At 36.8% G+C, this 27,655-nt stretch overlaps 1 gene segment (V, D, J or C); it reads left to right on the forward strand.

Moving 5' to 3' along the window:
* On the forward strand, positions 1 to 27,382 carry LOC309556659 (T-cell receptor gamma chain C region C7.5-like). The segment is given in 6 exons: positions 1 to 70; positions 1,156 to 1,461; positions 17,413 to 17,445; positions 22,632 to 22,961; positions 24,735 to 24,776; positions 27,178 to 27,382.
* Positions 27,383 to 27,655: the final 273 nt, after the last annotated feature.

Consider the following 27,655-nt stretch of genomic DNA (forward strand, 5'->3'; position numbering starts at 1 on the left):
TCATCAAAACCATTTCAAAAGTATACAATGGCATTCTTCTATGCACAGCTCATAAGCCTTTTCTTGACATGTAAGTATATAATATAGTTACTGTATTCCTAACTAGTATAGGGTTTTCTGTTTTTTTTTTTTTTTTTTGCTTTTTTCTTTAGTTTATAGACATGCTCTCCATAAAAAAATGGTCCTTGAGAATGAGCAAAACTGATGACCTATCGAGCTGGAAACTATAAAGATCGCCATTGCTGACATTGTTGCCTGGCTGGAAAAGTGACCCATTGCTTTAAAGGGGTTTTGTGTAAATGTTAGGGTTGAGGGGGTTAGGTGTTAAGTAACAGATATAGGGTTAGGTCACTGCCCAGGACAAATGAACATTTAACGTCTGTTTTTTTTTTTTTTTCCCTGACTTTTCGGCTCTAAGTGTGGGTTTTTGGTCAAAGAAATGGCAATTAAGCAGCCTGCCAATTAGCATTTTCAAGAGGTCATCAATGGCAAGTGCTTTTTTTCTTTATGATGAATTTTTTTTTACCATGTTTCTTGACATTACTTGGTAGGTGTATAATTTGTTATATTGTAATATTCTAAACCTGATTTTTGGCACATGTAGTGTAAATTTTTAAAAATAAATTTCCGTTTGGATTTATGATATACATATGGTATGTATGGTATGTAGGTATGGGTATATGTAGGTATGGGTATATGATAGCCATATAAATACCACAACCTCAATATAATTAAAGACTTAGGTTTACTTAATGGTACAGTAAGGTAATCTAAATTATTTTGCCCATCAAGTTTATTTTGAATGCACAGAAATATTTAAATAATAGGGCGAGAAAAGGATCCCAGTGCAATATCCCACATTAAATGTTATCATTTCAGCTTTAATTTTTGAAGAGCAGTCAAAACAATGACAGGTGATTGCCGATGAGTAACTATTGGTTACTTTGTAAATTATTTTTGTCTTACTAGTTGTAATATCTTTCTTTATATCTGGATAAATCAAACAAAAGTACCTGCAATAAAACTCAATTCATAGAAACACTATACATTATAGACAAATACACCTTCAATTCTTAGCAGTGTTTTAAGATATTTTAAATTCATCAATTTTGTCATATTTAACTAATAGTTGCAAACACCATTTACATTTTTCAGATGCATATGCAGCTATCTCAATTGATCAACCATTAATTTCACTAACTGAAACTAAAGGAAAATCTGCCATGTTGACTTGCAATACTGTAGGCGTTGACCTGGAAAAAAGACCACTTCACTGGTATCGACAGAAATCCAATGAAGGATTGGAGAATATCCTTTACATATTTGAAGGCAAAGCCACGTACAGACAAGGGTTTAGGGCTGACAAGTATAAGGCTGGTATTATTTCAAGTTTGACAATAATGAAAATAACCGAAGAAGACAGCGCTGTTTATTACTGTGCCTGCTGGGATACAAGTCACAGTAACACAACTTAGGAGATACTTCATACAAATTATACCATACACAAGGTAAGGCTTTGGAGCATGCATCTCAAATGAAACCTTAAAATGATAAATAATATGATAAAATATATAGCATACATTTAAAAGAGTACAGCTGGGATTACTAAATATTCATTAAGTTCAAAATATTTTTTTCCCCTCACTTTCTGCCACAGTAACAATGGTCACCAGGACAATTGAGGGGTTGAATTTCCCATTAAGAATACAGGCAGCAAAAAAAAAATGACAAGATTGTTTAGCTTTCCATAATCTATCCAAAATTAAATAAAAAAAAAAAAAAAAGAGTTTTGTCTTTAGATACACTTTAACCACTTAAGCCCCGGAAGATTTTACCCCCTTCCTGACCAGGGGGTATTTTGCGATTCGGCACTGCGTGACTTTAACGGACAAGTGCGATGATGTACCCAAATGAGATTGACGTCCTTTTTTCCCCACAAACAGAGCTTTCTTTTGGTGGTATTTGATCACCTGTGCGATTTTTTGATCATGCGCTATAAACAAAAAAATAGCGACAATTCTGCAAAAATAACAATATTTTTCAAATTTTTTTATATGAAATTCCCCAAAAAATGTAAAAATCTAAATTTTTTAACATTTTAGGCCAATTTGTTTTCTGCTACATATGTTTGGTAAAAAAAATCCCAATAAGTGTATTTTGATTGGTTTGCGCAAAAGTTATTGCGTTTACCAACTAAGGGAAAGATTTTTGTCATTTTTATTGTTTTTTTTTTAACGAGTAATGGCGGCTATCTGCGATTTTTTTTGCGGGACTGTGACATGGCGGCGGACAGATTGGACCCTTGACTGACATTTTTGACACTTTTGGGGGTACCAGTGACATTACTACAGTAATCAGTGCTATACATATGCACTGTTACTGTAAAAATGACACTGGCAGGGAAGGGGTTAACCTTATTGGAGAAGGAGGGGTTAAGTGTGTACCTAGGGGCGTGTTTCTAACTGTGCAGGGATGTGGCTTTTCATGTAACAGCAGAGATCTACGATCCTACATAGCAGGACCGTATGATCTGTGCTGTTACACAGGGGAGAATGACAGGCGGCTTTGTTTACATTAGCCGCCTGCCTTTCTCCCTCTGTAACTGACGATCGCGAGTGACCGGTGGTCAAGTTAATGACAGTAATGACAGTTAGCCAACTTGCAATTTTAAAGCGAGATCTGCAATGGCCACCTCTGCATTTGTCCCTGTACAGTTTCCTATGAAAATAAATGTATTTATTAATAACATGTATTATTTTTTATACAAAGACTCCACATGACCAGCTATTAATAGTGATGTGTGGGGTATAAGTATACACCATACACATTGCCCAAACATGATTGTCTTAAGAGTAGTAGACATACAGTATGTAAAGTTTTGAGTTAGTACTTTTTTGTATAACTGTATAAGATGTGATTTCCCTCACTTTGGTTGAAAATGTCAGGTTGAAAAAAGACTCAAGTCTATCTAGTTCAACTAATAAACTTTGTTTACAGGACAGAAAATGAAGGGAACTCTCTCCAATGGGCTTATGGAGAAGAAAAAAAACAGATGGAAGTTTTTTAAATAAGCTGATGAAAAACACCCCGATCATCATAGTCAGTGAGAAAGCAGAACACCTTCTCTGCATTGTTGTAAGTGACTCTAAAAGTACTTGAGCCATTGGATCAATATGGCAGCCAAGGAACTAGCATTTTCAGAAATGGGATCAGCAATGTCTATCTCAGTGGCATAAAAAGTGCAGTCTGCAATGGGTGTGCACTCTGTGGTGGTACTGTACACTTCTTTTTTGTGGTGCATGGAGCTGCAGTCGATGTCAGGTGACTGCAGTACCCATAGCGAGTCCACACCTGGAACTTCAATGACAGTGACGGTTCAAAGTGAGGGGAACTCTTCATCCCTGCTCTGCTCACACGACAGAGCCAAGAGGAGGATTTTTCCTCACACTAAACTCCTGCTACACATGGTGTTTACAGTGTGAGTTTGAGGGGGGGGGGTGAGAGTTGTGTACTTGGAAGGAAGGATGGGGGTGTCTGTACCCAGGGGGAGGGTTGTCTGTACTGGGGGGTTTGTACTGGGAAAGGGGGTTCTATACTGAGGGGTTTGTACTGGGGGGTATTGCACCAAGGGCTCTGTTCTGGGGGAGGGATGTCTATACTGAGGGGAATGCACTGGAAATGGATGTCTGTACTGGAGAAAAGGGTGTCTGTACTGATAGGTTTGTACTGAGGGAGGTCTGTACTGAGGAGGGATTTTGGAATTGGGGGGGGGGCAGTATGCAGTTACAGGTCTGTCCTGGGAGGGTAGGCTGACATGTGGTAAATGATGTATGTAGGGGAACTCTGTACTGAGGGATGTGTGCTGGAAGGAAATATGTCTGTATTGAGGGATCTGTACTAGGGGGGATATCAGTCTATGCTGAGGGGTCAGTGCTGGGCAGGGGCTTTGTCCTGGGGGCTTAGTTTGTGCTGGGGGGGGGGTCAGTCTGTACTGAGGGAGTAGGCTGGGAGTGGGAATTTAGGGATGTTAGGCAAGATCTTCACTGGAGAGATGATTTGTACTAGGAAGAGGGGCTTATTTTGGTTGTATTATGTACAGTGGTTGTATACGGTCTGCAGTCCTAACCCCTGTAATATAGACACTTAGGGGCATTTATCAAAACTGGATCAGACAGAATCTGGAGCAGCTGTTTTAGTTTTCATTTTCAAAGCCTAACAAAACAGACTGAAGATTGGTTGCCATGAACAGCTGCTCCAGATTCTGTTTGCCCTATTAATGATAAATTCCATTCATTGTGTTTTGCATTTAATACTCCTGACCATCGCATACTAAGTATATTGCTCCTAAAGTTCTTCTTTAACCACTAGGCCTCCAGAAGGTTTTGCCCTAATAATGACCAGGGCATTTTTTGCTGTTTAGCAAAGTGCTGAAAACAAAGCCCTCTAGTGGTGCACTGTCACCGCTGTAGGTGCTTCCATCTTCACCAGTCCTTCCTTAAGGGTTTGCATGGCTGAGCCACGATGACGTCACTGTTTATGGCACAGGAATCTGAAGAAATGGTAGGGTTTGCCGTTCCTTCAGAGTGCATGCACCAGTGACATCACAGCTGCATCTAAAGTAAATATTTCCTAAACAGGGCACCTTTAGGAGATATTTATTGTACCTATAGGTAATCCTTATTTTAGGCTTACCTATAGATAAAAATTTAAACAAGGGAGTTTACACTTTAACTGACATTTGAAACCCTGTAAGAAAGTGAAATTTATATAATTGTTTTCACACAAATATAGCTTTCTTTGATGGTATTTGATCAATACTAGGTTTTTTATTTTTTGTTATTTAAATAAAAATATACTAAAAATGTTGAAAAAAATCAAGATGTTTTCTACTTTCTGTTATAAAACATCTCCAATTAAATCAAATTTCTTCATAAATTTAGGCCAAATTTCAGGGATACCGAGTGCGGTTATTTAATGGGGGTGGCTTTTTCATTATTAATCATCTGGTGCACTTGCAGTGCTCTCATGAGGAAATCTGTAGTGCCTGCATGCCTTTAGAAGTGATTAGCCCTTTAGGAGCATATTTGTTGCAGAGGATGCCTTAAATCTGACTTGTATCTTATAACAGACTTCTGGGAAAATCAGTGAGCCAATAACACAGCAGAAAATTACATTTCTGGATGCAACACCTCCTGGTTGCCATATTGCATTGAATTTTACAGATAGTTACAGTAAAGCAGATTGAAAAGGAAAGGTAATTGGTAATAACATTAATATTTTAAAAACATTTTAATAACATTAAATTACACATCTTGTGTCACAATTATATATGTTATATTTATATCTTTTATATTGATATTATTATTATTTTATTTTTTTGCTATTTGCTTTATTATATATAACCCTTCTCTGCACTTTAGATGAAAGAAAAATCTCCTAAGCAATCCACTGCTGCTACCTTAAACCCTCTTCAAACAAATATCATAAAGCAGGGGTGTCGAACCTTTTGACCTTCATGGGACACATTGGAAGAAGAGGAATCATCTTGGGCCACACATAAAATACACTAACAATAAGTATAGCTAATGAACAGAAAAAGTTAGGCAAATCACTGGTATAGATAATGTACCTACCTGAGTAATAAAACATTATTTTTTGTAATATGTTTTATTATAAAAGTAAAAAAGGGCAACATAAAACTAGTGTGATAAACTAAAGTATCAATATCTGGTTCGATGCCGAAAACTGATGACATGAATGAGGCCTGATTGTGAAGAGTTATTCTTCTTTGAGAAAATAAAACTTATAAAAGTGCAATAAAGAAACACTGTAAAAAAACGTTCTTTAAAAGCATGTATTTACTAAGTGGAAACACATCTTTACAAAAGAATCCCCAAAAATTAACATTTTAAAGTAAGTTTACGATTTTCTGTTGGGCCAGATTCACAGCTATCTGGGCCCTTGAGCCACAGGTTGGACACACCTGTCATAAAGTAATCAATCAATATAGTGCTCAAATTACTAGTAGCGCTGTGAAAAACATATAAACAAAAAATATATGTGGAAAAATATATATAAAATAAAGTCAACTGTGCTCAAAGTGAAAGAAATGATTTTTAAAGAAAGTAAAAGAGTCCAGTGCATTCAGTCCCTAGAAACTTTGAAGCAATTTTATAAACACAAAGTCCCCTCATGTGTCTTCTTTCAACTTTAAACATATATCGCCAATGTGGCCTTTAGTGACTACTGCCAATCTCCCCAATCCAGTGTAACCAGATCATATTGCCTCTCATATTTCAGATAGGCAAAAGCGCTTTAGAAAAGCATCCAAACCAATTTTGCTTCTCCTCAACAAACACCTCTCCTTCTGAACTCCACTTTCAGTGTTTTAATAGGCTCATGACATGTAAGGAAAAGAATGGCTTCCAATAGTGTAATAAAATCCAAAACTTTATTTTATTCCATATAAAATGAGGCTCACCAGACTATTTCTTGAAACCTATCACATATGACATAATTCACATGATCGCTGCATGTACAGTGAATCAGTAAACTCAGAAAGCCACTGGGAACTCACCACCATACTCGGCTACGAGTCACACCACTACTAGTCACATCTCTTCCACTACATCACTTCCTGTTTTAGCACCATCAACATCCCAACATGTTTTGTTTTTACTGACTTCTTTCAGGATCTCATACAATCTACAGTACAGTCTGTACAGCAAAGCTCAGAGAGGATTAAATCTTTGACATTTTTTCTCTATCCTACGTTATGGCAAACTTATTCTACTTCTGGAAAACGTAAAATGTGTTTGTCTAAACTCAATACAAATGTATCGGTTCACTATTTCTGCTATTGGGGTTTTACCTTCCAACTTTTTTGCACTAGGTGTTTCCTTTGTCCATTCTGTTCTAGCATCACTTTTGGTATTATAATTTTGTACCGATTTATGGTTGTCCCATCCTTTTTCCCCTTCTACCTTTCACCTTTTTTGGACCTATTGGTGCCTCTTGGTCCCAATTTCCACATATATTTCCTTGCTCACTTTGGTCTTGGGCTTAATGATTCTAATTGTATATTTATGGTTTTATCTCCAATATATATTCCCTTGGTACCCTTTTATTAGATTGCTACCTATTATCCAGCCCAAGACCCACTTTTGGCTATTCACACCACTCTACTGGACCTTGCAGTGTGGTTTTGTGCGGAGACAGTGCCCCCTCAGTTCCCAATGGGGACGTTTCTCTAGGAGATCCTCCGTCTCATTGACAACCACCACTCCACTGTAAGCTATTTAAACTTTATTTGTTCCAAAATACTTTTCGTTGGATGCATGACTGGTTCCATCTTACATACATATTATATTTTTTAGAAATTAGAAATGCGCCTGCTCCTGAGGAAGTGAAACTATATTCACGAAACGCGTTGAGCCATGGAGGCCATTCCAATTTTTCTGCCATACTCAACATGCATCCTAATATTAACATTCATTGTTACTCCATAATTTTTGGTTTATCCTGTCATCATTCTCAAACATTTGTATGGTTTTAGTATGTTATTTATATGTACCTTATGTATGTCCCCTCTTATTTGTTTTGTATCCATTGTACTCAATATTATCTGCCATGTACATGTTAATAAACACATAATGACCAATCCTATGCTTCTATATGCTTACCAGCAGATGTATATGTGATATTGTTATCATGATGTTTATACTGGTTACACCTCATGCAAAGTCCCACATTTTTCTTGAACACTATGTGTTCCCATTTTTTCATATACATAGGGATGGAGACTCAATGGCACGAGTTTCATTTAAAGTCCCTATTCCCCCTTCTTTCCCTTAAATCCACATCCCCTTTCCTCCCCTCTTTTCCTTATGTCCTCCTTATTACAAATGTAAGGTTAAAAAAAAAGTATAGAGAGAAGGAGGAAGAAGCAGCATAAGGGGCAAATCCGGTGTGCTACAGTGCATCATCCAAATAGGAAGAGATATCGGAGTGATAGTAATGAGCTAATCCAGGGATCCTCAAACTATGGCCCTTCAGCTGTAGCTGTAGCAGATGAGCAGCCTCATGGGGCTACACATCATGGGACTACACATCTCATGAGGCATTGTAAAACTCTGACATTCACAGACATGACTAGGCATGATGGGAATTGTAGTTCCTGAACAACTGGAGAGCCATAGTTTGAAAACCCCTGAGCTTATCAGTTTACTGCTCCTCTTTCCACTGTCCATTTACAATGTGGAGTGGGGGGGGGGGTGACCTGTCAGTTAAGACAGCATAAAAAAACAGGTCCATTCCCTTGCTAGATAGGGCTGTGCTATTGGACAGAGCTGTGTAAATATAAGTACAGGATGGGCAAAAATGCAAATTTTTGGGCAGGTAAAACTGATCCAATATGTATTTAATCTGTGTGATTATTGATATTAATACTATTTTTATTATTATTCAGAATTTATTTAGCACCAATAGTTTTTGCAATGCCTTACAAAATAAAGGGAGACAGTACAGTTACAATACAATTCAATACACGGGGGCTAGGAAGGTCCTGCTCAGGAGAGATTAATTCTAAATGAAAAAAAGCAACTGATATAAAAAGTAATATTGAGTTGATGGAAAACGTAAAATTCCTGCTGCTAGATATAGTTGCGATACATTTCCCTAAACAGATGCTTTTTCAAGGTTTGCCTAAACACAGACAGGGTAGGATGTACAGTAGCCAGATGAATTGGAGTAGGGAGTCACAGAGAAAGGAAGAGGCTCCTAGTTTAGGAGATGAGCATGGGGGGGAGTCACAGGGGTCTAGAGAGCAGAAGGTCTTGGGGGGACAGTTTGGGTGATATTTTGAGATGAGGCTGGTGATTTAGCTTGGAACAGATTTGTGGATGGCTCTGTATATTGTAATTAGTATTTTGAATTGTAAAACATGTAGCACCCTCTTAGGTAGGTGCTAGGAAAAAACATCTATTTGCTCCTTCTGCTTATCAGGGGAGCCTGATCTGTTAGGTTGCCTGTTGCATGTCTCTAGGTGTGATTCACTGGGTCTGAGGGAGTGTCCCCACTGCATCCAATAAGGGAGATTGTTGGACAGTGGAGGAAACCCAGCCAGTGACTCATTAGCTTTAATGGGAGTCCCAGTGGCAGGGCATTCCTGCATTCTATCCTGGGATTGCTCATAAAAGCTGAGGGAACATGTGACAGGGCGTCTTTGGCAGGAAGCAGAGTCCCAGGAGGAGGCTGACAGCTGTCTCTCCTCTTGCTGTGTGTGAGGAAGGTGGTCTTGGGTGGTCGGCCGAGTGAACCAGGTGTGGAATTGAGCTGCAGAGGATCCAGTGAAGCTGACAGTGGAGCTGCTGGCAGAGTCTCTCGGGAAAAACAGTGTCCGTGAGTACCAGGAGATTTACCTAAGGGTCTGCCCAGGAAGGGGGAACACTCCAGTGATGTCAGGGGATCAAGGAGCTAACTCACACAGAGAGTGTTACAGTAAAGGGGGTGCCGTGTAGAGAACCCTGAAGAATAGGAACAAAGGGGGTGCCAGGAAGGGCCCCAAAGTGTGTTCTGCAGTACAGTACAGATTATCTAAAACAGTTCATTAATTACTTGTTCACTGCTAATGACAAGGTGAAGCAGCGGCCTTGCCGCACTCAGCAATATCTAGTCATCCCAGAAAATTGTGCATAGTTTATTCAAGTTGAAGTATCCCACTAATTCCGTTCTCCTATCCAAGTTCTCAATAAAACCACAAAAACCAAAACTCCTAGACTGTTTCCTGACTGAGCCAAAGTACTTTGAAAATGTTGAACTGTCATGTTGTTGCTAATGGTAACCCAGGGGAACCAAGGGAGTAGTGCTACAAACATATTTTGCATCGGGTGAACAGAAGCCAGTTGAGGGATTAGCAGAGAGGGTTGGTGGGCATTGAGCAGATGGATAGATGAATGAGTCAGTGAGCAGCATTTATGAAAGACTGAAGAGGGGATAGTCTACATGAGGAAAGAGATAAGAAAATAGTGAATTAGAAGCTTTTTGGTATAGTTGTTAAGAAGGGGTAAATTTTGGAATTGTGGAGATGAAAGCAGCAACATTTAGACAGTGGTTGTATGTGGGGTTAAAAGGAGAGGTCAGAGTCCAGGTATACACCTAACACTCTGGCTGAGTGGTTAATGGCAGTGTTGTTTATCTTGATGAAGAAACTAGGCTAGGGGAAGAAGGGGGGAAGGAAAAAATATGATGAGCATAGTTTTGGAAAGAATGGTTTTAAAGAAGTGGTGTGACGTCCGTGCACATATGTCAATTAGTAAGTTAGTGATGTGGGATCTGTAAGGAAATAGAGGGGGTGAGATAAGGAGTTGAGAGATAGATTTGGGTGTTGCCAGCATAGAGGATTAATTGGAAACCATAGGAGGTTATCAACTGACCCAGAGAGGAGGTGTAGGTAGAGAATAGAAGTAGTCTGAGGACAGAACCTTGTAGGATTCCTATGGAAAAAATGAAGAGGAGTGGAGAAGATAGGATTATAGGTGATTTTGAAAGTGAGCAGAGATAGCCGAGTCTTGGAGGCTGGGGGAGTGGAGTTTATGGAGGAGGAGCAAGTAGAATCAAAGGCAGCTGAAAGGTCTAAGAACACGAGTACAAAATTGTGGCTACCGGTATTTGTTTTGATAGTAAGCAAGTCATCGAAGAGTTTTAGGAGGGCAGTTTCTGTGGACTGTTGTGAACAATGCCAGATTAAAGAGGTTGAGAAGAATAGGTCTCCTAGAAGTTTCAGGGTAAAGGGTATATGAATATTAGGTTTGTCCAGATAGGAGAGGTTATTTATTTTTTTTTTTTAAAGGAGTGACCACTGCATGTTTTAGAGGGGTGGGGAAGATACCATCAGAGAGGTAGAGACTGAAGATGTGAGTTGGAAGGCATAGAGAAAAAAAGTGTGAATGTTAGGTAGGGACTGGGAGGGATGACAGAACAGCGGGATCTCATTACGAATTGCATCAAGAGAAACAACACACCGCTCCAGGTGGAGATGCCTTCAAAAGTCCTCACAGTAATAGCACAGGTGCAGGGTGCAGGCTCAATGTGCAAGCCATATAAAACAAAAAGTCTGTCTGGACAGCCGCACTCCAATGCAAATATTTATTGAAAAGAGGATAAAATACCACAGCATACAGAGGTACGGATCAAAGACAGCTGATGCGTTTCACACTACTAACAGTGTTTAATCATAGCTATCATTAAGCACTGTTAGTAGTGTGAAACGTGTCAGCTGTCTTTGATCCGTACCTCTGTATGCTGTGGTATATTATCCTCTTTTCAATAAATATTTGCATTGGAGTGCGGCTATCAAGACAAACTTTTTGTTCTATACGTATTGCATCAACCTTGTTTTGGAATTGATTGCAATTTTCTGGGCAGTAAGTGAGTTAGTGGGGGGTGGCAAGTAGAGGGTTAAGGAGTTAGGAGTCGAAAATAGTTGGTGAGGACTAAATGGGTGGATGTTGATAAGGGTGATTCAAAAAGTTTGGCAGCATTGGAGCAAAAAAAGTTGTTTTGGAGGGCAGATTTCGCTTGGCTAAAGTCTTGCAGTGATTTAGCTTTACACCACAGTTGCTCAGGAAAATGACAATGTCCTTTGAGATTTATAGTATCATCTGTTTGTCCAAGCTGTGCCAGTGTTTCCAGGGGTGATGGGAGTGAGCTGTTGTAGACAGAAATGACAAGGTCAGGATCAGACAAGAGTGAGATATTGTCATAAAGGCTGTCTGTTACAGAGTAGAGAAAAGAATGGGTAAAGTGGCAGATATTTCTATGGGTAAAGGTTCTGGTTGGAGGGATAGGGGAATTAGGACACGAAGAGTAAGAAACTGATTAAAGCGGAGTTCCGGGCACAAAAACAATATTTTTTTTTTGTGCCCGTCCGCTAGTTCAGCCTAACCTGAAAAGGAATTGGATAGTTAGATTTTTTTTTTTTTAAAACTCACCTTGTAATTGACGATCGTAAATACTCACCTATGACAGCTTCCTCCTCCAGCGCCGAGGCTCTCCCCGTCACTTCCTGCCTCGCAATGATTCCTGGGAGCTAAACGTCATAGCTCCCAGGAATCAATGCGCCGCACCGGCCCCGCTCGTCATTTCCGGGCGACGCCGCATTCCCCTGCTAAACAGCTTCTGGGACACGAAGACGCGGAAGAAGACAGAGAAGAGGACCGCGCCGGCTTCAGCTGCCCACAACCGAGATGGAAACGCTGTGGAAGAAAACTTCTAAGTAAGTATTTCTTCTAAAAGGTAAGTGCGAACCGGGACAGATCAGAGGCTAGCCATTGTGGAATGTGCTAGCCCTGACTGTCCCGGGGGTATGTTAAAAAAAAAAAAACGTTTCTCTGCCCGGAACTCCGCTTTAAGTTGTGGCCAGAGGTAAAAAATGGGTGTTTGGGAGCTTACAGGAAGTACAGAGTTGGGAGAATAGAAGGTCAAGTGTGTTTCTATCAAAGTGAGTTGAAGTGTGTATCCCTTGTGTTAGGCCAAAAGACAAGGTTAGGTTGAGGATTGTAGCGGTAGCTGGAGTGTTAACATTAACAAAGATGTTAAAGTCACCAAGGATTATAGTGGGTATTTCAAAGGAAAGAAAATAGATTTGCCAGGCAGAGAAGTCATCAAAGGACCATGATACCAGTCCTGGAGGCTGATAAATCATGGCAATCCATAGAGAAATAGAACGGAAGAGACAAATACGGTGAGCTTTAAAAGAGGAGAGTGATGGAGAAGGAGGTGTAGAAAGAACTTGAAAAGTGCTTGTATTTAGCTATTTGAAGTTCAGGTTTAAGCAAGAATGAAATGGAGTGTTGCCACTTGTAGAAACCCTAACAACCTTTCCTTAGCCAACTGCTGTTGAAGACTACCACTTTAAGGCAAATGGGGTACTCAGGCTTTCCTCATATATTACTGTCTAATGGAGAATTGTTAATATGGCATGCAAGTCCTGTAAGAAATCTTGGTGTTAGAAGCTCAGAGAAATATCTGCACCGGGTAGGTACCAGAAAGCAATATGTTAGCATGTTAAACCTGAACCCCCAGAAACACATATATATAGTGGAATTGCACAGATGAGATCTGTTTTTACTTCAAAATGATTTGTTCGTCTGTCCATTCAGTTCTGGGATACACATAACAATATCACACAGTACAGGTTGGTAACTATACCCTGCGAGACAAAAACAGAAAAAATTCCCAGCTCAATTCACCAACCAGTTTGCTTACCAACCAAATGAACCTGTCTAACAGTATGCATTAAAAACAGGGGTTTAGTTAGCACACATTTGCAAATGCATGTGTAAGTTGCAGGGCTACTTCACAGCACCCTGTATTACCTGCAGTTCTAGACCATTTTTGTTGGTGTTTGCTGGTAAGTGGACACATTGGATGCTTTTGCTGTCATTGTGCTATGAGCTGGGCATCCACTGTGCCCCTTTAACCACTTCTGGACTGGAAGGGTTTGCCCCCTTAATGACCAGGCCATATTTTGCCATTCGGCACTGCGTTACTTTAACGTACAATTGCGCAGTCATGCGACACTGTACCTTTTTTCCCTTTTTTGGTGGTATTTGATCACCTGTGCGATTTTTATTTTTTGCGCTATAAATAAAAAAGAGCGACAATTCTGAAAAAAAAAAACAATATTTTTCACATTCTGCTATATAACATTCCCAAAAAAGAAAACATTTGAAAATCAACATTTTTTAACATTTTAGGCCCAATTTGTTTTCTGCTACATATTTTTGGGGAAAAAAATCACAACAAGCGTATTTTGATTGTTTTGCGCAAAAGTTATCGCGTCTACTAACTACAGGTAATTACTAGTAATGATGGCGATCTGCGATTTTTTGCGGGACTGCGACATTGGGGCGGACAGATCCGACCCCTGACTGACATTTTTGACATGTTTGGGGGGACCAGTGACATTACTACAGTAATCAGGGCTATAAATATGCACTGTTACTGTAATAATGACACTGGCAGGGAAGGGGTTAACACTGTAGGTGATTAAGGGGTTAAATGTGTACCTAGGGGCATGTTTCTAACTGTATGGGGGCGAGGCTTGTGAAATGATCACAGAGACCTGTGATCCTACATGTTTACAACAGCTGACCATTCAGCGGGGAGCGGTCGCGGGTGTCAGGCGGCAATTGGAGCCGCCTGCCCCATGCATCGGAGTCCCCGCTGACGAGTGGGTTCTGGAGCGTGCCACCGGTGGCGCACGCTCGCCCCCTAGCTGCAGGCACGTGACCGACGTATACCTACGTCAGTTCGCGCAGGAGGGGCTGCCTGCCGCAGTATAACTGCAGGGGGCAGTCCGGAAGCGGTTAAGGAGGGTTAGGCTACCTCCAGGCCCACCTGCCCTCTATCTATCCATTAGAATGCATGTGCTTCCACTGTGGAGACTGTAAAAAAACTACAGGAGTTAAGACTGCAGGTAATACAGGGTGCCGTAAAGTGACCCTACAGCTTACACATGCGTTTGCAAATATGTGTTAACTAAACCCCTGTTTTCAATGTATACTGTTAGACAGGTTAATTTGGTTGGTAAGCAAACTGGTTGGTGAATTGAGCTGGGAATTTTTTCTGTTTTTGTCCCACTTGCGTTGCCCTTCCATGTGCTCTTTGCTATGAAGACCAGTTATAGGTGGGGCAGTGGCCATTTTGTTTTTTGGTAACTATACCCTTCTAAGCTGCTGTTAAGATATGTACCTTGGTTACCTTCCTGTGGGATGAGACAGTGAAGGCACAACATTAGCCTAGTAATGAATCATTCATCTGCTCACACTGCTGTTTTCTCTTCTTCTGTCACAATATATCTTGCCAGCTTATGTCCAGTGAAACACAATTAATTTGCCCTAATGTTGCCCCTACCACCCTGTAACGGATCAACCGACACCCCGACTGGGTACCTCCATTGACAGATGCTCCTAGTGCTTCCTGAGGGCTCCAAGTACTCCACCAGACACCATGACAACCTCAGACCCCACGAACCGTCACAGCTTGGTTGGGGTCTCGCCGTCTCCTACCCACCGTGGACTTACGACAAGGCTCCAGGTTCCAGTGGGTGAAGCTCTCTTTCCCCAGAGACTGCAGCAGGAACAGGCATAGGAACAAGCTCTTACAAGACCTTAGTGATTATCCAAGGGAGTATGAAGAGCATAGCAATCCCTTGTAGCAGATTCCCCCAAAAAGAGACATCACTCTAGATTGAGGGTGAAGTATAACTCAAACTTTAATGGTACAGCTGCTCTTTTATACAGTTTTCCCCCCACAAGGTTACTGCCCAGGTGGACCTTGTGGGAAACACTGGCACTGAAATTCAAAATCCAATGAAAACAGTTTTACACTCAGTAACTCCCATACAGTGTGCACAATCCCTCCCCTCTGCCTGATTACAGTATCATTTGCAGATGAAAGTGTATACAGGAACATAATTAACCATCTGGACAGAACAATGTGAGGTCATTAACATTTAACAATGGGACAGGCACAATCCACATTCCAGCTCAATAGATAGACAATAGGAAGAGACCCCAGTATCAGTCTGTCCGTGTCCTACACTCTAGTACATGGAATACACATTATCTCAATACACAAACAATAGGGAAAGCCTGTCTGACATTGAGAGACATGCAATACACACATTATTTAGGAGTCATAGACTTCATGGCAATGGTCTACAACAGTCTAAGTCTCCCAGTGTAAACTGGGATTAAATCTTCATATTTCTATATGAAGATATTGCTGACAAATATTACTGTCCCACTTGAAGCAATCCAAACCATTAAGTATCTATTTTTCACTTCCAGTGACGGTGAGTACCATCACACACCCCTGCTTTACAGGGAACTACAGGGGGCTTTTACCACGTTGTATTCTTAAATAGTTTATAAGCAACACATAGCTTGAGAATGAATGTGCTTTTTCATTGTTGTAGAATGACACAATACCTTGTCATAAAAAGGATTAAAAATGCCTCCAGCTCGCAAGGCAAACTAGGAACTTTGTGAAGAAAGTACAGGTATGTTTATATCTTACGTATAGTACCAACATCCCATATTTTATAAAGCAAAAGGGAGTAATTTATGTATATTACATATGAGAAAGTGTTGGACCCTCTAGTGTGTGGATATTTTTACTCTTGTTGTCTTTAATAAGTTTGGAAAATATACCTGTCTGAATTGGGCCTCCTTTTCGATCCTTATGGCCTCCAGCAAGGCATTTGGTCCACTTGTGGAAGGCATGCTAGTCTTCTTGAAACTAAGGTTAATATGTAGGAAAGTTGTGGCGGCATGTGATGTATACTCATGTGCAATATACTGTACAAAAGTCCATTGTCCACGTTTATTTTAAGGGACTCTTTGTAATTTGGTTTTAAAAATAATTATTAACATATGAATTATTTGTTAATTTATAATACTGATATAATAATAATAGTTAGCTTCTATTTTGACAGTTTTTTTTTTTTTGTTTTTTGTTTTTTTACACAGTTGCTTAATAAATATCATCCAATCCAATCATGTACAAGAAAAATACTGTTCTTTTTTTTTTTTTTTATTGTCCTTGCATGTTATTGAGTATTTAAAGTGAACCATTTCCATTCTAGGCAAACATTTTCCACTCCTTTGTCAAATAAACCCCATCACTGTGCTCCTATAATTAAGCATTTTAATTAATCCATCAGAACCCACTACCAATTATGAGCTGCCTTTCTGGTATGTGTATAAAAATAGATAATGCTTCAGTGATCACAGCAATAGTTCTCATAGATAGAAATATCGTAACTACGTTGATACACTGTAAGTAGTTGCATAATTTTAAGACAAAAAAAAAAAAAAAACTACAGAGACAGCAGTTCTGTATCATAGTCTCATACTGTGAGAAGGATCTAAACATTTAAAGCTGCCACTGTAAGTACACATAAACAAAAACATATTACAATGCTAAAAAAACTCCCAAAAATGGTTCACTATTTATTGTACTCAGTTTTGAGAGTGTCATATAGATGTGTAAATTTTACATAATGTTCTCCTGGAAAATTTAGGTTGTTTATGGCTGCTGTTCTTAATGTTCTTCAAGACTTATTTCCATGAAGACTATCTATACAAATGCAGGTGTCTGGCACTCTTTAGACTAAGATACACTAAACTAAAATTAGGGCAAAGGATGGATGCAATAGTCCTACTTTTTTTTTTTTTTTAATAATCACAGAACTGCCTCATATATTTTTACCATTTATAGATATTGGTAAATTTTGTAACCTGAATTAGTACCTATGCTAGATCTTCTATTTATAGCTAGCAATTAAGTTCTAATAAATCACCAGACCTTTTTGTGTAAGCTACGAAGCATGGTGTACATGGAAAGTTTTTGGTTCAGGTACAAGACTTTTTGTAACAGGTAAAATATTATATTTTACTTAGTCTTTATTCAGTTAAGGCACATATTTCTATATATATATTACCACTTTTTTTATATCTTGTTATAAATTATGTTTTTATTGTAAATTTTAAAACAAATGAGCAAACATATGTATACAGTGGGCGATTCACCATTTACCTTCCTAAATAACAGTTTGGAGTAGCATACAATATCAGTTCCCCAATATATGCAAGAATATGTTGAAAACTAATATTCGTTGGAACTACTAAGAATTTCCAAACTTATTAACCCTCAAAAATATAAAACACAAGTTTAAAAATGAATTAACCTAAAAAAAAACTTTTAAGTAGTAGAGTAGTGGTAAACCTTAACCAAAAATCACATATACTTCAACTTCTAAAATGTGTTAGCTTGAAGTTAAAACATTCCAAGTAGAAAAATCTAAAGATAAATACAACCTTTCATAAATGAAAGGATATTTATGTGATAACACCTTATCAGATGAGCATTTATCTACTAAGGTGTTTACCTAAGGCTTTGTTTGTTCTAAGCAGTGGATTATATAGAGATATAATGAAAAATTTACTGGTTTTGATACTTTTCTTTCTTAAGTCTTAATAAGATTAATTTGAGCTCCTTAAATATTGGACATGTTTATAAAAAATAATTCTGAACATAATACTCATAAGTGGAGGATTATGATAACATTCTTTGTAATTTTAAATTAATGTTACCTTTAGAGCGGTGAGCTAATAACAAAAATTTTAAAGACTCGAAATTTAAAAAAATGTTTAATTTGAAAGAACATTTAGTAAAACAACTTTTACACTTTTTGATACATTTCCAATTTACATAAAGGTTCTTATTGGATTGGTATATGTAGGAAATGCTGAATCAATGCATTATTTTTAAAATGCCATCCATTTTGGGCATATGACATCCATTCACCCTCACATATTGGGAACATATAAATCTTCTCAACTGCGGGTAAAAAGGCAGGTGGGGATTTCAAAGCTAATATCCCCATTTACAATGCAATGATCTCCAGAAAACATGTGTGGTAGGAGTGTGGGAGAGAGTTAAAGTGAACAGGGCAGGTACTTAATAGGAATAAGTGGAAGACCTACCAAGGATTTTTTGATTTTCCATTGATCAATATTATTTTAATGAATTGTGCTGAGCAACCTGGCTGCAGAGAACTGATCATTCACCACTTTATAATTATTCCTCAGTCTTAGTATTGTAATTAGCTACATGGAAGCAACTCTTTCTAAAGGACCACTAAATGTTGTATTATAATATCTGTTTTAACATGTATTAACACTATTAAACATATACATTTGATTTATTTCTCAGCCTCTATATTTTTCTATTAAAGTAACAATACTAAAGAGCCTCATGAATACTCTCGTTTGAATTTCCAATTGTAGCTATGAATTTCCAATTTTTACACTATTCGATTAATATCACAGGAATTTTCAGCTGTGAAAAAAACAAGAGGGGGGCTTACCAATGAATTACAGCAGACTGTAGGCAAAATGAGCATGTCCGAGTTCAATCAATTCTGATAAATCTGCCCCAGGGCCAGAAGTGCTTACAATGGTCATCTTTCTTTTGCATGGTTCAAATTCTTCAACAAAAAATATTGTTTCTGATTACAGTTTGACAGATATAGGGGTTGATTTACTAAAAGCAAATAAACAGTGCACTTCGCAAGTGCAGCTGCTCCAGATTTTAGTATAGGAGGTAAAGCTTCACATTGAAAAGAATACTCAATCACTTGCAAGGAAAATAAAAAAAGTAAAATGATGTAAGTAAAGACATTCCCCTAGTTTCCTAAGATCTGGATCAAGTGCATTTGCAAAGTGCACAATCTATTTACCTTTCGTAGATCAACCCTCTAGTTTGCCTTATTCCCCACCTATATATCTTTTGCTTAGTCTACATTTAAATGTATGTCTGCAGTAATGGTCCTTTATTAAAAACAAAGTTTGGTTTAGATTTATACACAAACACATAGGACATAATGGTTTTGTACTGCTTGGGCACACCTGAGAAAAATAAAAAGAGAGGGTACAGGTACACTTTAAGTGTTTGTTTATCAGACCTTTCAATAAAGATTCCCACATTTTTTTTTTCACATTTTTACCTAATTAGAAATTAAACTGTTTGACTCTTAAAAGTTGTGTGAATCTTCGGTAAAAAACACTTGTAAATAGATTCCTATGTATTCTCAAAATTGTACAATCATTTATATTGGATAACAGTTTGGGCTGTGGGCAAGAGAGACTCCTACTGGATTGAACAGACTATGCACAGTTGTTTATTTGGAAGGCTGGTAAATCTCTTTAAAAGACCCATTAAGAAAGCTATGAAACTGTGTAAAAATACATAAAGTATGCCTATAACCTTTCTGTTTTTTTAAAAATATATTTTAATATATATTATACAGTTGGAATGCCGTAATTTAAAATGTTTTAAACAATCTGAAAGCATACTAGTTTTAACTAATAAGCCTTAATTACATGTTCAAACTCGTTGTTTCTATCAAACCCACTAATAAGGAGTTTTACCCTGCAACAAAGGGTTTTTGCTAAGAAAGTCAGCACTGTGCAAGGATGGCAGCATAAAAAAATTTGGAACAGGCACAAAACTTTTGGTTACTGGTAAGTATAGGGCTTGTTGGGAAGGCAAATAATTTATATTGGGGTATGAGATGTGAGGGATATCATCAAGGTAACTAAGGTAACCATCACATCCAAGTTACAGTTATTTTTAATTTCCTTTAATAAGTATAAATTATACCATTTAGATATTTAATTTTGACATTTATGTTTTTTTAAATAGAAAATGATGATCAAAGTTTTTGCCTAATGTAAAAAAAAAGGTGATTTTTCTTATGTTCCAACCCCAAAAATATGTTGGTTAACCTCTAAAATGTATTTATGCTTTTGTGACCTAATACACATTCATGCCTGCAGTTTTATTATCTTGACCCACTAGAACAGTTATGACATTGAGGTTGTGTATTAGGTCACAAAAGCATAAATACATTTTAGAGGTTAACCAACATATTTTTGGGGTTGGAACATGGAAATGTAATGGCCATGTAGTTGAACCAGTAATCAGCTCCCACGCTTCTCTGATAGCATGTCAGCAGGTTATCATATTTGTCAGATTTTAAAGGACTACTATTCTGAAAAATATTGTGATGTTATGAATGTATGCAGTTACAAATGTGATAATAATACCCTGTTTCCTAATATACATACCTATGGTCATACCTTTATTCACATTTACATATTAACCAAGTTGTCCTGCATAAGTGAACGTGACCGAATGGCCAGTGCCTACCTACTGAGATGGATGAGTTTCACGGTATAGTGTACTGAAGCAAGTTGCACCTATTAATCGAACATGCTATGCTAAGGTCTCCATTGTTTTCTGAGCTCCATATCCCTATGGCCTGGCTGCAATGAACCACAAATATAAGGTCTCCCCAGCAGAAAACACCCAGGTAGATAAAAATAAAAAGGCTTACATGAGCTCGTCTGGGTGTCCTTTTTTTCTGGAGAGTCCTTACCATCTATGGTTTGTTGTAGCAAGACACTTTAGTCAAGACAATTACAACCATGTCAATAAAAGATGACCACTGTAAACACACCTGTATCATAACTTGAAGGAAATGTGCCACCACAAGAGAACTACTGACCCACTACTTCCACTAAATTCCACTGATTATTTCATAGCATGGGCAATTTGAGAAGGTGAAAAAAAAAACAATTCAGTATTCCAGACAACCAGTAATCTTCCTACTACCGGTAAACCTAATGCTAAACCGACTAGAGTCAAGTTGCTAAAAACAAAAAGTGATTATAAAGATATTTTATTGACTGATAGGTACTGATGGGACTACTCTATTTAAAAAGTGTTTCTTATGCCAGTAAAAAAAGAAAAAAAATATTTTATCTAATGAAATATTTACCTAAAAAGAGATAATGTAGCAAGAAACACTATTTCAATAAAGATATATGCAGAATAATATCAAAAGATAACATTTTTTGCTTCTGTCTTGATTAAATGGTAGTATATCAAGAATGCAAAATAATACAGGTATAGACTAAATTAAACTGCAGTGACAAACTTTTACATGAATAAATGTGTAGATTTTTTTAAGAGACATATTTTATGCATTCTTACCTTACCGTCAATATTTGTGGATTCTAGGTTCTTTTCTGATTATCTGAATTGTGGCTAGTTTACTAAGTTAGCTGAGAATCTTCACTCAATAATTAGGTGAAGAATCATTTAAATTATCCAATCATGTAAATAGGATATTGTTTATTTTGTATTTACACATAACTGGGTAGTAAAAGTGAACATAGCTATTATTGATTGAGTGAAGATTTTCAATTCTTTTCATAAATCAATTTATGGGCTTGTTTTTTTTTTTTGTTTTTTTATAAGCTGTTTATTTTGCAAAGAGAAATTCCACTTAGCTTAGTGAATGTAAAAAAAAAAAAAATCACTTTGCAAAAAATACCCAATCACATTCATTGAAACAAAAAAACTACTTTTTGGCATTCTTTGATAGCAACAAAAAATTGGAGCTTACGTGAAGATGCTTTTTATGCTTTTTTAAAAACTTGTACAAAGGATGTTACCTATTTGTTCATTCGCTTATGATTTTTTTAAGACTATGAAAAAGATACAGCACAGAATTAACTGGCTATTGAATCTAGGTAGGTACTGAAAATTATTTCAAGAAACCTGTCAGAAAGATGTCCTTACACATACAGCAAACAATAGCATGATTAGAAGATAACATATCTCTGCTGAATAAAATTGAATCCACTCTTTGTTGAACAATGGTAAAGGTTAGTCAGGTTCGTATTGTTGTCTGTGTCCCCATTGGGGAGCTTTCTTCTCACTTCTTGCCTCGGTGACAGGTTGCCACAATAAAAAGTTCTGGAAAATCTCTCCAATTGGAATATAGACAAAAGAAAAAAAAACAAAACAAAAAAAAACTTTTTTTTATTATTGAGTTTACTGTTTTCTCTGCCTTCCCTTTTTGGTAAATTTCATGATAAACACCAAAAAAAAAAAAGCAACCCTACTCTATCTAAAACTAAAAAAAAAGAAAAAAAAAGTTTTGACTGGAGTTGGACTTTACTTTTCCAATAATGCTTTCAATGTTCTTCTAGATCAACCCTTGAAGGAACCAGAAGTAACCATCCTAAAGTCTAGCACTGAACAAGTGGCAAAAAAAGGGTTTGCAATTTATATGTGCAACTTGCAAAATTTCTTTCCTGGTCTCATCAAAGTGGCCTGGTATGCAGGTAATAGTGAAGAAGAGGTGCAGTCAGAGCAAGGTGAAATTGAACACAATAACATCACAAACACATATTCAATGAGCAGTTGGATAAAAGTGCCCAAATCTGACCTGGGAAGGAAGTTTGCATGCAAGTACAAACATGACACAACCAAAGACGGCTGGAAAATGGAATATGTCTCAGGAATCGAATATAATCAAGGTATGCATACTTACTTAAAATAAGAAATACTTAAAAAAGCTGAAAATCTGTGCAGTAGAAGTAATCAGCAAATTATTATAATATAGTCCATACATAAAAAAAAAAAAAAAATAAAATAGAATTCCCAATTATATAAAACTCAGTAATAAACATGTAAAATAAATATTTGTTTATTGATTTAGCTGTTGGACAAAAGTTAGCTATTGCACACAACTCAATTAAATCCAAAAGTGGACCCTTTCTCATCCACAACTGGGAGCCATTATACAAAAAAGTGGATAATTGTATTTGAAGTGATTGTAAACTTTAAATTAAAAAAAAAACAGAAAACAAACAAACAAACAAACATGTTATACTTATCTGCACTGTATAATGATAATATTATAATAATAATAAGTTTATTTTGCCAAAAAAATACAGCTTTACCTGTGTCCTAGCAATTTTTTTTAGTGTTCACTGCCTGCAGTGCAGTGTACACACCCCTGGCCCAATCCTGGCCAGAAGAGGGTGTAAATAGAATCTGCTGGACAATGCATCTCCAGCAGACATTCCAGAAGTTACATCATCAGTAGCCACCCAAGGGCAAAGAGAGAACAAGCTAGATGCAGATGACGAAAATAAGATGACAATGGTGGCCATAGTGAAGGGGGGCACGGAACTCATATAGCTGGAGGTGCGCAGACAAATGGGTAAGTGTGTGCATACTTTCACATTATAAAAATTAGTCAGGAGACACACTGCATATAGTTCCACTTTAATAATACACTAAATTTACAATGTATTTAAGATACAAACTTTGCTTTAGTTTTGGATAGACTAGGGAATGATTAAAACCCTTGTCAGTTTTTTTTTTTAGATTGCTGTCTATGCCTTGAGAAGATTTAAACCTTTCTGTTTGTCCTAGTGATCATTGTCACTGAGGATTTAAAAGAAAGGAAATCTAAAATAAAAAGTCCTGTAACAGGAATAGAGGGATAATATTGCAATGAAGACACTAGTTTTAATGACAACTGTTTAAAAGGCAAATTCCCTATAATGATAACTATAATGAGATGTCCTCTCAATTCCTGTTCTGTCTAAGGGACAGAAAGTGAAGAGAAATTTTCCAAATGGGACACAGATTGCCAAAAAAAAAAACTGACAGTGGTTTAAACTTTTCATACTGTATTCAAAACAAAAAGAAAGTTTGGACTTTAGATATATTTTAAAGCACAATTCCACCTTTAGTGAAGCTGTTTTTTAATCCCCCCTCACTCACACACACACACACTTCCTGAGTGCTCCCCAACTGCTAATGTACTTACTTACTTACAGTGATACAATGTAAGTTGTAAAAAAAAAAAAAAAAAACAGTAAACTGCTTCAAATGGTTTATTATACCATGAAAATACTGACTTTCTGAAAGTCAGTATTTGCACATTCTTAGTATGCCCAGTCACCTCATTTTAGATGTTAACAAATAAAGAAATCTGTAGCATATGTTTGTGAACTGCCTGCTAATTGACCATATTTGGGAAAATATTATTAACCCATTTATGCCTAAGATTGACTTTCTTTAAATGTGCGCATAAAATTCATATGTTACCTAGAGCAGTAAGCTATATATAACCCCCACATCACTACTGTTCCAATATGTGAACTAGAGGCATTAATGGGTTAAAAAATACAACCCAATAATTACATGTGGCACTGAATGTGATTTTCATGCAATTAAATTTGCTTTCAGCTTAAACAAATTAACAGATAATACAAATAACTATAACTATTTTACAGGGATTTTGAAGGAAGAGACCAATTACAAGGAATGCAATTATGGTATTTATTTTACATTTATTTTGGATAATTCGTATAACACAGAAGTCTGCTAATGTCCTGTAGTTTGCGTCTTATATTGTTTTCCCTTTATGTAAAAATTAATTATTTTTGTATATGTATCTAAGTGTGCAGGCGGATTGTCAAAACAATGTCAGATGGGTGATCTGACAAGCATTTCTTTATTAGTAGATGAACAGAGCATTTCTCCCCCAGCTCAGACTAGAAATCAGTAGAAAAAGCAGGGAGAATAGGAGAAAACCATCAATTGATATTAAATACAGTGTTTTTTAAATACTGACTACTGGTGATTGAAGGTGTATTCTCCATTTGTGTTGAGCTGTTGGAGATCAGCATAAGAAAACTACTTGGGAACAGTGGATAAAAAAAAGACATATTATGCAGTCTGAAATTAGCATTAACACTTCAACAGCCATGTAGGGCCTCTAGCACATGAACACCTAAAAACACCACATTTTAAGAAATTCCGTTTTTTTTTTTTTACTGATCTAAATGCAGCACATTGTCTTTAATGCACATAGGCTGACACTTGTGCTGCATATAGTTCAGTAAAAAAAAAAAAAAAAAAAAAAAAAATCGACATTGCCGCTGGACAACATCAGAAAAGGTAAAATAATTGTAATGCGCATGTACACGCAAAAATGTGCAATTACACACATTTAATATGCAGCCCGTCCTCATTGTTTTATGCAGGAATCTGATGTTCATACATCAGTACTATATGCAATTATCCTACACAGTTTTTTACCTGTTGATCCTGTCAGTAGATCAATTTTTTGGCCTTCCTGTAATATGGTGATAATGCTGTTCATTATCCAGTGATATTATATAACCGCATTGTCACCCCCCATGGACAAGGTAGTCTTAGATGAATAAAATGTGGCCATTGTAAGCACTCCTGTCAGTCTTATTTAGTTTCTGCAGCTTTTGCTGGACAGCTTGGCCTGTAACAGTAAGGGATGAATCAACTGATATACCGGCAAGATCAACAATCAAAATATTATGTTACGTGGGGAAAAAAAATAAAAATTTGTGTTAGGTGACATAATTCATCATATATGTAGTTTTTTTCTTCGAATTTAGTAACCAAACACAGGCTTATTTTCAAATGATTCACTGAAATATCAATGAAAAGTGATTTTAACTGAACAAACAATAGCAAAATACATTTTGTGATAATTTTATGTGACAATTTTAGTTTTTTTGTTTTTGTTTTTTTTTTTGTTCTGTTTAACTTTAAACAGTAACACATACAGTATATTTTAAACCAGGCTTTTCTACACATTTCTGAAAAACTATGTCTACAGTGATTTTAAATATGTTGGAAAATTATTTTAACCCACATTTTCTGATTATATCATTACCTGACACATATCAGTTAGGTTTGCCATGCATAAACTGACAAACCGAAAAATTCTTACAATAATCATTAAATTATCTAACCATAAAGACCTTCTGTGATTGCTCAAAATAGAGCATTTTTGTTGAAATATTTTCCCAACATACTTTATTGCCAATTATCAAATCATTTCCTGGTAGGATGCCAGTTTTAGGTATGCTTTTGGCAGTATCTGGAATCATAAATAAGAAAATATGTCAGAAATGTTAAAAAGTCACACAAAAAATGTATTGATTTTCTTATCATGACAATTTTCATATGACAAAGATAATTATTCTGTCTAAAAATGTAAGAAATTGAACAGTGTTGCATCCTGGCAGCTCTATTATTTCTAAAATATATGCTATGATTGTGAATAGCATTGAGCCAATTGATTATATAGTCAAATAAATGGGCAAATTGGTGTAATTTAGATATTTCATTTGCGTGCCCCTATTTGATTTTTGGATTCTGTCATTCTCATCCGTTCTGATTACACAAATATTCAGGAGAATTAAAAATGTACAAATAACAAATACGATTGTTTCAGCCATTCCTGTTAGCAATCTGCATTTGAAAACCAGTAGCTATGGCACTTTTAATTTAAATCACTGACACATCTGCAAGCAGCTGGGTAGAGTCCACATTTATATTCCCTTTACATTTTCTTGAACTGTATTTAATGTTTGATGTGAGCACAAGCCAGTGCAACAATTATTTGTGCAGTAAATTATAAAATTTGAAGAGATTGTTGCAAAATCCTCTATCAATCCTCTTTAAAATGGGCCATTATTTCTAATTTTCAGTTGCAGTTTATTAGGCAATAGCAAAATGAATTTAAAAAAAAGAAATAAAACAAATTTCTGATAAAGGCTGCACTATGAAACTGTTGTCTGCTATCATATGTAACAGATTTGCTTTGCAAAGTAACCCTCCTTGCAATATGACGTGCATAACCATTTTCACTTTAATTTCAAAGATCTCACTTTTTCTTAATTCCTCCAGGTTTGCCAATTTTTAATCGTATGATGTACCGAGGAGCACAACTTACCTATGCTATGCTAATCTTGAAGAGCTTAATGTATTCACCGATTTTGATTTTCATTAGGTACAAAACCAACCCATGAATTTCTAAAAGCAATGGTTTTTGGGAAACAATTATGTAGAAAAACATGTTTCATTAGTTTTTTTTTTAAGTTTATTGTGCTTTACTTTTGTAACTGACATACTTACTAAACAGTACTATTTCTGTGTGTATTGCATGTATTCAAAAAAAATTAAAATGTAATGTAATGCAGGGTACCAGTCCTTAAATATATTGACGGCATTATTTTCTTTTTTTTTTTCTTTTTTTCCAATTGGTAATCCTGTCAATAAGATACTTCCTGTCCTAGAGTAACAATGTGCTGTATCTCTTGAGAAGATGCACAGTCACCTTGGGAAAGGAAGTATGTTAGGATTACAGAACACCGCCCCGAAATCC

Source organism: Pelophylax lessonae (assembly GCF_965119305.1).
Source record: "Pelophylax lessonae genome assembly, chromosome: 5".
Classification (NCBI taxonomy): Eukaryota; Metazoa; Chordata; class Amphibia; order Anura; family Ranidae; genus Pelophylax; species Pelophylax lessonae.